A 12,128-nucleotide genomic window follows, 5' to 3' on the forward strand; every position below is an offset into this window, starting at 1 on the left:
TCGCTCTGTCACCCAAGCTGGAGTGCAGTGGCCGGATCTCAGCTCACTGCAAGCTCCACCTCCCGGGTTCACGCCATTCTCCTGCCTCAGCCTCCCGAGTAGCTGGGACTACAGGCGTCCGCCACCTCGCCCAGCTAGTTTTTTGTATTTTTTTAGTAGAGACGGGGTTTCCCCGTGTTAGCCAGGATGGTCTCGATCTCCTGACCTTGTGATCCGTCTCGGCCTCCCAAAGTGCTGGGATTACAGGCTTGAGCCACCGCGCCCGGCCAGATTATTTTTAAAGGATTATGTATAATCAAAAAGAATGACAAGTCTGAATCTTTTCAGTAATTATTTTTAAACCATTTGAGAGGCCTTCCTAGTTGTATATTCAAGCACAGTCCTTGGTCATAAGCACACACCAATTTTGTCTTTCTCAAATTATGAAACTAAGCAAAAGCAGGAGGCAACCAGTGGGGAAACATATTCTCCTTTTAATCCATAGACTCTTTTATGAGTTACATCAAGAGCTCATGAATTAATTTGGCTTTCAGTAACTGAAGCCTAGTATACGACTTTAGTACAATAAGATTTTATTTCGTAAAATGGGGCACGTCGCCACTTTAAAAATAAAGACACAAATGTCTCTTCTGTGGCATAAGATAATAAAAATATTACTTAAGCAGTAATCTGAAGCCACATTAATTCCGTATACATTTTCCTGCTACAGAATGTCACTTTTATATGATTATATTTAAAGACAAAATTGTTAGTATGTAATTGATGGTTATACTATATAATAGAGAAGTAATTAGTCTTTTCCGTTTGTTTGCAAAGTAAAAAAATAATATCTCAAAAAGTCACACTGACCACAAACTCAATAGCAAGAAGGTGTGGGGAAGTAAGGGACCTTTGATGAGGTGGAACGATCAGTCACTTTTGGGAACCTGTAAGAATAGAACATGAAGCTCAGTCAGGGAGGAAAATCCAGGGTTCAAGAGATGGAGCTGGAGTGCAGTAGCGCGATCTCGGCTGACTGCAACCTCCACCTCCCTGGTTCCAGCGAGTCTCCTACCTCAGCCCCCCAAGTAGCTGGGATTACAGACATGTGCCAACATGCCCGACTAATTTTTGTCTTTTTAATATGGGTGGGGTTTTGCCATGTTGGCCAGGCTGGTCTCAAACTCCTGACCTCAGATGATCTGCCTCCCTCGGCCTCGCAAAGTGCTGGGGTTACAAGTGTGAGCTACTGGGCCTGGCCCAAGAGATAGAGCTCTTTAGGAGATATTAGTCTCATTAGAGCCAACATAAATGGATTCAACCAGAGCTAAAAATTCCACCTGCCTCTCACAGAATTACTTTTAAAAGAAAATACCATAATATGGTGTTCCCATTTTCGCTTGTAGCAGCAGGGCCCTTCTGTTTCATCACTCCGATCTTTAATTCTTTTCTGGAGTTCTGGAGTTGCTGTTACCATTAGAAAAGTTTTGCATGTGGTAGCTGTTTCCCTAAACATCATGCAAATATTCTTGAAAGCATCTCAATGCCGTTGAAGTGCAAAAAGGAAACTAATATTCATCAAACACTTACTACTAAATATCTGGCAGTATTCTAGGTGTTTTACATAGGGTGTGTAATTTCGTTCTCAGAACAGCTCTGTGAGGTGGGCGCTATTATTTCAGTTTACAGATGAGGGAATAGATGCTTAGGGAGAGGCAAGGCTTAGGGTCTTCAGAGCAATGAGGCAAATGGCAGGGTATAAAGCCCTTAGACTCTTACCTCTCTTGTCTTATGAACCTGTTGCTGGTTTTAAACTTGCTTGAAAAGTTTGCTTTTAGTGCTAAATTGTACAACTCAGGCACACTAAAAAACCTATTTATTGTACACACATCGTGCCAGACACTTCATGGATCACCATTAATTTAATCTCTACAGCAGCCGCCCTGTGAGGTTAGTCTTGTTTTCTAATTTTATTGCTAAGGAGCCTGGGACAGAATGTAAATCAAGGTACTGTTTCCTTCATTGAGAAAGTCTGACTTTGGAAAAAAAGTCAGCCAAATTAAGCAGTGTGTTGAGTGACATGAGTGATTTTATTTTCTGGTACAATCTCCTTATCTCCTTGCAGACTTGTGCAGACAGTTTGGGAACCACACTTGGAGTGGCACTGGCTGAGAAAAGGTCAGTTACAGCCGGGCACAGTGGCTCACGCCTGTAATCCCAGCACTTTGGGAGGCCGAGGAAGGTGGATTATTTAGGTCAGGAGTTCAAGACCAGCCTGGCCAACATGGTGAAACCTCGTCTCTACCAAAAATACAAAGATTAGCCGGGCGTGGTGGTGCACGCCTGTAATTCCGGCTACTTAGGAGGCTGAGGCAGGAGAGCTGCTCGAGCCTGGGAAGTGGAGGTTGCAGTGAGCCAAGATCACACCACTGCAATCCAGTCTGAGTGACAGAGTGAGGTCCTGTCTCCAAAAAAAAAAAAAAAGAAAGAAAAGAAAAGGTCAACGATGTCACTCATCGCCTCACAGGTAATGAGTGGTGGAGACAGAATTCCAACGAAACTGTGCTCTTTCCCAATACCACATTATCTTTCCAGTATTCAAGGAATGACTCTGCAAACAACTCTGCAGAAGTTTCTCCTGCCACAGGGCTTTCCTTGTCCCGTTCCTTGCAATAATTTTGCAGCACATATGTTATATTAGAAAAACAAGAGCTACTTGTTTAAGTGTTCTATTCGAATTATAGAAGGCTGTGATACTGGTACATAGTAATTCATGGAGGTGAGCATGAGAAATTAAAGTAAGGGATAAGATTGTCCTCTGAAAATAAAACAAGTGGTGTCCGTACCCATTATGGATAGAATTATCCATCCGTGGGATTAAATCAAGAGATTGTGTGAATAAACATGTGGTTGAGATGCATGGAAACACCATTCACAGTGTCCCAGAAACAATGCCAGGGAGAAAAGCCTGACTGTAGCTTCATCAGCAAAAACCCAATCTGTTGTTCTGCGCCCTATGCGGAATGACCTTGTGCTTAGAATGGCAGTCGCAGCTCCAGTGTGGGAAAGGAAGTCAGAGACCCAGAGTTGGCTGTGTTGATCTAGAACAGACTGTTCTCTGTTGAGAGGCAATTGTGAGTCACCAGGCTTCCCAAACCTTCAAAACAATCCCTACCCCATGTGCAGTGGTGCATGCCAATAGTCCCGGCTTCTCAGGAGGTGAAGCAGGGGCTTGTTTGAGCCCAGGATTATGAGGCTGTGCTGCACACTATATGACAGGCACGACAGTGCCTGTGAACAGCCACCGCACTCCAGCCTGGGCAACAAAGTGAGGGTCTGTCTCTGGAAAAAAAAAAAAAAACCAACCCCCCCCCCCAAAAAACAACCTTATCACCCCTTTTACTCCTTGATTTCATGTTCACCAAGCAATATTTTGATTACTCAGTTTCCTGCATATCTCACTATCTGAAAAGAGGGTTCTCTGGATCGAGCATACAGGAATCCCAGTTAAGGCAAAGAAGTGTCCACTATTATAAAACAGTAAGTTAGAATTTTCATTTCTAGATACACTTCTTAGGATTGTGGTTCCCCCAAGTCAGTCTCCTTGAGACAGATGAGCTCTAGGAGTCCTGGTATGACCAAGTTTTCTCCAAGAGCAATATTGGAGCCAGGTTTGTGGTGTCCCCGGGAGGGGGCCTGCCTGGCTGCCAGCCAGATGCCACCTCTCTCATCACCCCTCCTCTCAGCCTTCACAAATGAGTGCAGTTGTTGGCTATATAAAGTGCCAGGAAGTAAGTAAAAGTCTGAGAGGGCATGAAAATTTATCAGAAGGCTAAAAATGAGTAAGAAATCAGATAGCATAAGAATTGAGAACGTAATAGGGACCGTGTGGTTCAGAAAAGACGAAAGGCACACAGGCAAAGGCTTTGGAAGAGAATGAAAGTACATTCACGTTGTAGGGAGAGATTGTCATGGTGTGGATGGGAGATACTCTTATCATATAGTGGTAGGTAGACTCAAGAAAAATCAGCAATCAAGATGGGGTGGGACGTGGGGATTAGGAAGGTGAAGAGACTAAAATGCAGTGACGGGAGGATGATAGCCTCATCAGGTGTGACGGGCGGAGCATTTTCATTGTTCACTCTTTGGGGGAACGACAATGAGCTGAAAAATAAAAGCTCAAACCTCCCATATTTATGGAACTATTGTATAACCTTAGAGTACTTCATGTTTTTGCCATCTAAAACCTCTCAGAGGCCGGGCACAGTGGCTCACACCTGTGTGAATTTGAAATGGCAAGGGACAGAAAGACTACTCCAATGGAAACGAGTCTTCAATCAGAATCGGTTTAACACCTCAGCGTAAGTCATATCCCAAGGAGCTACTCAGAACCTTCAGCTGCTTTTCTTTCTTTTTTTCAGGGTCCAGTTGTTGACCATCGAGCTGCTTTGAAGACCCTGCAGAGGTTCTGTCGCTTCTTGAACACAGCGCCTGGACTCCCTGCTCAGGCGAGTTTCCACCAGGTCCAGCTGAGTCAGCCCGAGCTCTCAATTAAAACATGCCTCTCACAGAATCTATTTCTAGTGGATGTAAAAGGACGATTGTTCTTCCATGTTTGTTCCTATTGAGATATCTCTTTTTTCCCCTTTTGTTTTGTTGTCCTAACTCCATGAATAGAAAAGAAAATGTATTGGCCGGGCGCAGTGGCTCACGCCTGTAATCCCAGCACTTTGGGAAGCTGAGGCGGGCGGATCACAAGGTCAGGAGATTGAGACCAGCCTGGTCAATGTGGCGAAACCCCATCTCTACTAAAAATACAAAAATTAGCCGGACATAGTGGCAGGTGCCGGTAATTCCAGCTACTCAGGAGGCTGAGGCACGAGAATCACTTGAACCCAGGAGGTGGAGGTTGCAGTGAGCCGAGATCGTGTGACTGCACTGCAGCCCTGCAGCCTGGCAACAGGGCAAGACTCCATCTAAAAAAAAAAAAAAAAAAAAAAACCGGCTGAGATTCATGCCTGTAATCCCAGCACTTTGGTAGGCTGAGGTGGTCAGATCACCTAAGGTCATGAGTTTGAGACCAGCCTGGTCAACGTGGTGAAACCCCGTCTCCACTAAAAATACAAAAGTCAGCCAGGCATGGCACGCACCCATGATCCCAGCTACTTGGGAGGCTGAGGCAGGAGAATCGCTTGAACCCGGGAGGGAGAGGTTGCAGTGAGCTGAGATCGTGCCACTGCACTCCAGCCTGGGCGACACAGCGAGACTCCAACTCAAAACAAACAAGGAAACAAATAGACAAAAACAGCTGAGTGTGGTGACTCATGCTTGTAATCCCAGTGACTGTGGAGGCTGAGGCAGGAGAATCACTTGAGGCCAAGAGTTCACAACCCAGCCTGGGCAATATAGGGAGACCCTGTCTCTACAAAAAATTTTTAAAATTAGCCAGGCATGGTGGTGTGTGCCTGTAGTCCCGGCTACTTGGGAGGCTGAGGCAGGAGGATCCCTTGATCCCAGGTGTTTGAGGTTGCAGTGAGCTATGATAGCACCACTGCACTCCAGCCTGGGTAAGAGAGTGAGACCCTGAGTCTAAAAAAAAAAAAAAAAACTGAATGCCAACTCTATGCTAGTGCTTTGCTAAACATTGAGGAGAAAAAGATGACGACTTTGTTTGTTTCTTTGTTTTTTGTCCTAACAAAGCTCACAGTAGTCAGGAAAATAATTTATAAAAGGTAATTAGAACATAGCATGATAGATGCTGTAATGGACCCTTGTTCCATTTCCTATTTCAAGGCACCAGGCTTCTCAAGCATGTGCAGAGAGCACCATGATTCATTAACTTCCTTTGTCTGGAGCGCCCCTTCCATTAATTTGGTGCTAACACATCAGATAATAGTAGCAATTATAGTGTAAGATTTTATTTCTAGTTCATTAAGCTGGAAGTGTTTTGTTTCTCTTTCATATGTAAACTGTTTTGTTTCCTATCTAATTATCCATGTTGATGTTTTAAAGTGGGCGCGATAATAGATTTTGTTTGCAGTTGTATCATAAGGGTAATTTCTTCTAAAGAGGAAAAAGAGAGACAGGGACTGAGGGACCGCTGGTGGTTGTCTGTCTAGGTTTACCAAAAACTAAAAATGATTTTGAGCAAAAATCTTCCCACTGAAACAAGATGGAGTAGGTAATTTTTGTTTGTTTGTTTGGTTTTTTTTTTGAGACGGAGTCTCACTCTGTCGCCCAGGCTGGAGTGCAGTGGCCGGATCTCAGCTCACTGCAAGCTCTGCCTCCTGAGTTGACGCCATTCTCCTGCCTCAGCCTCCCGAGTAGCTGGGACTACAGGCGCCGCCACTGTGCCCGGCTAGTTTTTTGTACTTTTTTAGTAGAGACGGGGTTTCACCGTGTTAGCCAGGATGGTCTTGATCTCCTGACCTTTTGATCCGCCCGTCTCGGCCTCCCAAAGTGCTAGGATTACAGGCATGAGCCACCGTGCCCGGCCTAGAGTAGGTAATTTTTAAGGGCCTGACTCTGATAATCTATTATTTATATACAAAATTATACATTAGTTCGACTAACATTCAGAACCAGTGACCAGCAACTCGAAAGAAAAATCATAATACAGTGACGGACTATAGCCTGACATTTATGTAGAATAATTCATCCAAACCAATGGAGAAATATCTTCCATACTATCGCAGTTTGTTGCGTATCAAATAACTCATTGAAGCTATAGAAATAAGAACAATATTTGCTATTGCACATGTTTGGTAGCAGTTCAGCTTACTATGTGTTTTCACACATAATCCTCACAATAGATAAGGAAACTGAGGCTTAGGTAGCTTAAGGTCTTTATCTATGGATGCACAAGTTGCATAGGATAGCATCAGAGATCAAAATTCAAATTTACATCTTTTTTGCCCAAATTTAGGACTTTTCATATTTCAATACACTGTTTCCCAGCTGTTTGAGTGACTCACACCTGTAATCCTTGTGCTTTGGGAGGCTAAGGTGGGAGGGTCACTTAAGGCCTGGAGTGGAGTATGAGACCAGCCTGGGCAACATCGTGAGTCCTTGCCTCTACAAAAAAGTTTGTAGGCCAGGCGCAGTGGCTCATGCCTGTAATCTCGGCACTTTGGGAGGCCAAGGTGGGCAGATCACCTGGGGTTGGGAGTTCAAGATCAGCCCAACCAGTATAGTGAAACCCCATCTCTACTAAAAATACAAAATTAGCTGGGCATGGTGGTACACACCTGGAATTTTTTTTTTTTTTTTAAATTAGCCAGGTGTGTTGGCATGTACCTGTAGTCCTAGCTACTCAGGAGGCTGGGGTGGGAGGATCACTTGAGCATGGAAGTTCCAGGTTACAGTGAGCTATGATACAGCCAGCTGGACAACAGAGCAAGACCCTCAATCTAAAAACAAACAAACAACAACAACAACAAAAAACAGTACTTCTCAAAGTGTTTCTTATTTTCAAGGAAAGTATCAGGAGAATACTGCTTTTAAATAATGTGTTGGCCGGGCGTGGTGGCTTATGCCTGTAATCCCAGCACTTTGGGAGGCCAAGGCAAGAGGATCACCTGAGGTCAGGAGTTCGAGACCAGCCTGGTCAACACGGTGAAACCCCATCTCTACTAAAAATACAAAAATTAGCCGGGTGTGGTGATGGGCGCCTGTAATCCCAGCTACTTGGGAGGCTAAGGCAAGAGAATCGCTTGAACCCAGGAGGCGAACGTTGCAGTGAGCCGAGACTGCGCCACTGCATTCCAGCTTGGTCGACAGAGTGAGACTCCATCTCAAAACAAATTTTAAAAACTAATGTGCTAGGCTGGGCGCGGTGGCTCAAGCCTGTAATCCCAGCATTTTGGAAGGCCGAGACGGGCGGATCACGAGGTCAGGAGATCGAGACCATCCTGACTAACACGGTGAAACCCCGTCTCTACTAAAAATACAAGAAAATTAGCCGGGCGAGGTGGCGGCGCCTGTAGTCCCAGCTACTTGGGAGGCTGAGGCAGGAGAATGGCGTGAACCCGGGAGGCGGAGCTTGCAGTGAGCCGAGATCGCGCCACTGCACTCCAGCCTGGGGCACAGAGCAAGACTCCGTCTCAAAAAAAAAAAAAAAAAAAAAAAAACTAATGCGCTAATGGGGTTAAGCCTATTGCATTTGTGTTAGGAGTCTGGTCTAGAATAGCACATGGCCCACTCTGAATGTTCTTGGCCTGTGGGCGCCTGATGGTCTCAGGGGAATTGAAGGCTGACAGGAAGTTGGAGATACTGTTTCAGATCTTCTCCATTCCAGGAGGTTGACAGTGTTCAGGTTTGAAGCGTGTGCCCTAAAATACCAAAGGAAAGAAATGATTCTAATTAAATAATGTTTACAAAAGCACTTAATTCTTAAGGACTTCACCAACAACTGTCATTGAACATCTTATTGAGATTGATACTATTTAAATGGTTTCTATGATACATCAGCTGGAATTACACTCAAGTTTACCAAAATTGTTTTTCACACATCATTTTATCCTTTAGTGTTTCTGCAGCATGACTCCATCTGAGTCTCACAAAGTGCGGGACCGTATTTCACTCTTTGAAACCTTCATGATCTTCAAACTGAAAAACTCCGGATTTTTTTTTTTTTTTTTTTAAGCAGAGTCTTGCTGTGTCACTCAGGCTGGAGTGCAATGGTGCGATCTCAGCTCACCGCAACCTCCACCTCCTGGGTTCAAGCGATTCTCCTGCCTCAGCCTCCCAAGTAGCTGGGATTACAGGTGCCTGCCACCACTCCCAGTTAAGTTTTGTATTTTTTGTAGAGATGGGATTTCATCATGTTGGCCAAGCTGTTCTTGAACTCCTGACCTCAAGTGGTCTGCCTGCCTCGGCCTCCTAAAGTGCTGGGATTACAGGCGTGAGCCACCACGCCCAGCCAAAACTCTTCATCTTCTTTTCTTATCTTTGAAGACTGTAACTCAAAGAGACAATTCTTAGACTATGGTTCTGGTGTATTTATCTCCGCCCTTCTTTTTTGGAGGTTAAATTTTCCCACTCTCTACTCTCTATTCCGCTGGAATGCCATCTTCCCAGCCTTATTTACTAGAGATGTATCAAGTGTCGGCCGGGTGTGGTGGCTCACGCCTGTAATCCCAGCACTTTGGGAGGCCGAGGCAGGTGGATCACGAGGTCAGCAGATCGAGACCATCCCGGCTAACACGGTGAAACCCCGTCTCTACTAAAAAATACCAAAAAACTAGCCGGGCGCGGTGGCGGCGCCTGTGGTCCCAGCTACTTGGGAGGCTGAGGCGGGAGAATGGCGTAAACCCGGGAGGCGGAGCTTGCAGTGAGCCGAGATCCGGCCACTGCACTCCAGCCTGGGCGACAGAGCCAGACTCAGTCTCAAAAAAAAAAAAAAGATTTATCAAGTGTCTATTTTCCAAAAGCTGCTCCACTGAAGAGGCAATTTATATTTGAGATAGAATTAAAAGATTGCATAATAGACTGGACGTGGTGGCTCACACTTGTAAACCCAGCACTTTGGGAGGCAAAGGCAGGAGGCTAGCTTGAGCTGAGGACTTCCAGGGCAGCCTGGATGACAGAGTGAGACTGTTTCCAGAAATAATAAATAAATACAATTAAATTTGCCAAGTGTTTATGTCGGTGTTGTGGGAAATTTAAAAAAATAAAAATATTTATTTTTATAGGTTGCAGTGAGCCAAGATTGCACCACTGCACTCCAGTCCAGGCCACAGAGAGAGACTCTGTCTCCAAAATTAATAAAAATAAAAATATTAAAATAAAATAAAATTTGCCAAGTGCATTAAACTTTCATGATCTGTAATGAAGGTAATGAAGGGTAGTTACCTAACTTTAAAATTAGGCCTTTTTAAAATAAGAGAATTCAGGGGCTGGGCATGGTGGTTCACACCTGTAATCCCAGCACTTTGGGAGGCTGAGGGGGAAGGATCACTTGAGCCCAGGAGTTCTAGACCAACCTGGGCAACATGGTGAGACACTGTCTCTATAATTTTTTTTTTAAAAGAAGTCAATTGGATGTGAAAAAAAAATTAAACATTATCTCTGACTGTGAAAAAAAATAAAATAAGGAAATTCAGAATCATATGAGTAACAGAAGTCTAAAAGATGATTATAGAGCTGTCATTTGAAAAAGTGCCGCCTTTTATTCAACTGGTGGGGAATTACCCAACCACTTCTAGTAAATTAATGGCTGAACCAAAACCAGAATGTGGGGTTAGAACATTTCTATGACTGACTAGAATGCTGAGTGTTTATTGTAATTATCAGTAAGATACTTATGAGAGAACTGTAGCTCTCCTTAATTTTAAAGTTGCCTTTATAAAAATATTTCAAACAAAAAAATGTTTTTTAAAAATAAATAAAATTTAAAAGAAGAAAAAATGTTTTCATTGAATTATGTTGTTCTGATTACTTTGCTGAGGGACACAGACACTGGTCTTCTTAAGCTGTGGCTTGAATGATGCCGACCCCAAATATTCAATAAATATTTGATGGATGAACCACTGAATAAATAAATGAATGATATGCAACTGAAACAAAGTAACACTGTACTAAAAAAATACTACCATAGAATCATGATTTAGGCTGGGCGTGGTGACTCACGCCTGTAATCCCAGCACTTTGGGAGGCTGAGGTGGGTGGATCACCTGAGGTCAGGAGTTCAAAACCAGCATGGCCAACATGGCAAAACCCGTCTCTACTAAAAATACAAAAATTCTACTCGGGAGGCTGAGGCAGGAGAATGGCGTGAACCCGGGAGGCGGAGCTTGCAGTGAGCCGAGATTGCGCCACTGCACTCCAGCCTGGGCGACAGAGCGAGACTCCGTCTCAAAAAAAAAAAAAAAAAAAAAAAAATACAAAAATTAACTGGGCGTGGTGTCAAGTGCCTGTAATTCCAGCTACCTGGGAGGCTGAGGCAGAAGAATCGCTTGAACCTAGGAGGCGAAGGTTGCAGTGAGCCAGGATTGCATCATTGCATTCCAGCCTGGGAGACAGAGCAAGACCCTGTCTCAAAAACAAAAAAGAATCATGATTTACAGTTTTAACCATGTAATTATAGTTTAATTAAAGTTCTTTATTGTTTTCTGTACTAATCATGTGGTCTGCTAATAAATAATTCATTTCTAAATCCTAAAGATCTTTAACTCATTTTCAGAAGAGTGGTTTAGGGCATACCGAATTTTATTTGATACATTCCATTGCTGGCTCTCCACATATGGCATCCTAGTTAACGTCTTGTTTTAATTTTGGTCTGTGCACCATCGCTCATGCCTCCAATCCCACTGCTTTGGGAGGCCACAGCAGGAGGATCACTTGAGGCTAGGGGTTCAAAACCAGCCTGGGCAACAATAATGAGACCCCATCGCTACAAAAAATGAAAATGCATACAAATTAAAAATAATTTTTTTCTGAAACAGCACATAGTGAAAAACTGATACTGCATCACCTACACTTATGCCTAATCAAATCCAACAAATCTACCCAAAGTTTATTAAAGAACCATGTAGAGGACCCAAGAAATAAACATCAGAAAAGGCGAAAATCAAAAGAAGCCCTACCCCGTCACAGCACAATTTAAACCAAGTAGAGATATGGTTTTGACAAGCAATTTAAAATGCATTGAAACCTTAAAACACCATGCAAACACCATAATTAAAATAAGCTGTGTAAGCTCAATAAGATTAAAATAAATTCACCAGGCCGGGCGCGGTGGCTCACGCCTGTAATCCCAGCACTTTGGGATGCTGAGGCGGGTGGATCACCTGAAGTCAGCAGTTCAAGACCAGCCCGGCCAACATGGTGAAACTCTATCTCTACTAAAAACACAAAAATTAGCCAGGGGTGGTGGCACGTGTTTATAGTCCCAGCTACTCGGGAGGCTGAGGCAAGAGAATCGCTTGAACCTAGGAGGCAGAGGTTGCAGTGAGCCAAGATAACACCATTGCACTCCAGCCTGGGCAACACAGCAAGACTCTGTCTCAAAAAAAAAAGAAAATTAAAATAAAATAAATTTACCAAACAAAATAAGACTGGGAATCTATCTAATAAACGTGGCACAAAGCATTTGTTAAAATGGGTGACCTATTCCCTCAATGGAACGTCAGACTTGACTGTCCTCATTT

At 43.8% G+C, this 12,128-nt stretch overlaps 1 long non-coding RNA gene across 1 annotated transcript; it reads left to right on the forward strand.

The window, feature by feature from the left end:
- Window positions 1–442: 442 nt before the first annotated feature.
- On the forward strand, window positions 443–10,087 carry LOC141409633 (uncharacterized). The gene is made up of 2 exons (XR_012430740.1): window positions 443–2,157; window positions 4,401–10,087. It is a non-coding gene; the product is annotated as an uncharacterized lncRNA (long non-coding RNA).
- Window positions 10,088–12,128: the final 2,041 nt, after the last annotated feature.

This window comes from Macaca fascicularis, chromosome 1 (assembly GCF_037993035.2).
Source record: "Macaca fascicularis isolate 582-1 chromosome 1, T2T-MFA8v1.1".
Taxonomy (NCBI): domain Eukaryota; kingdom Metazoa; phylum Chordata; class Mammalia; order Primates; family Cercopithecidae; genus Macaca; species Macaca fascicularis.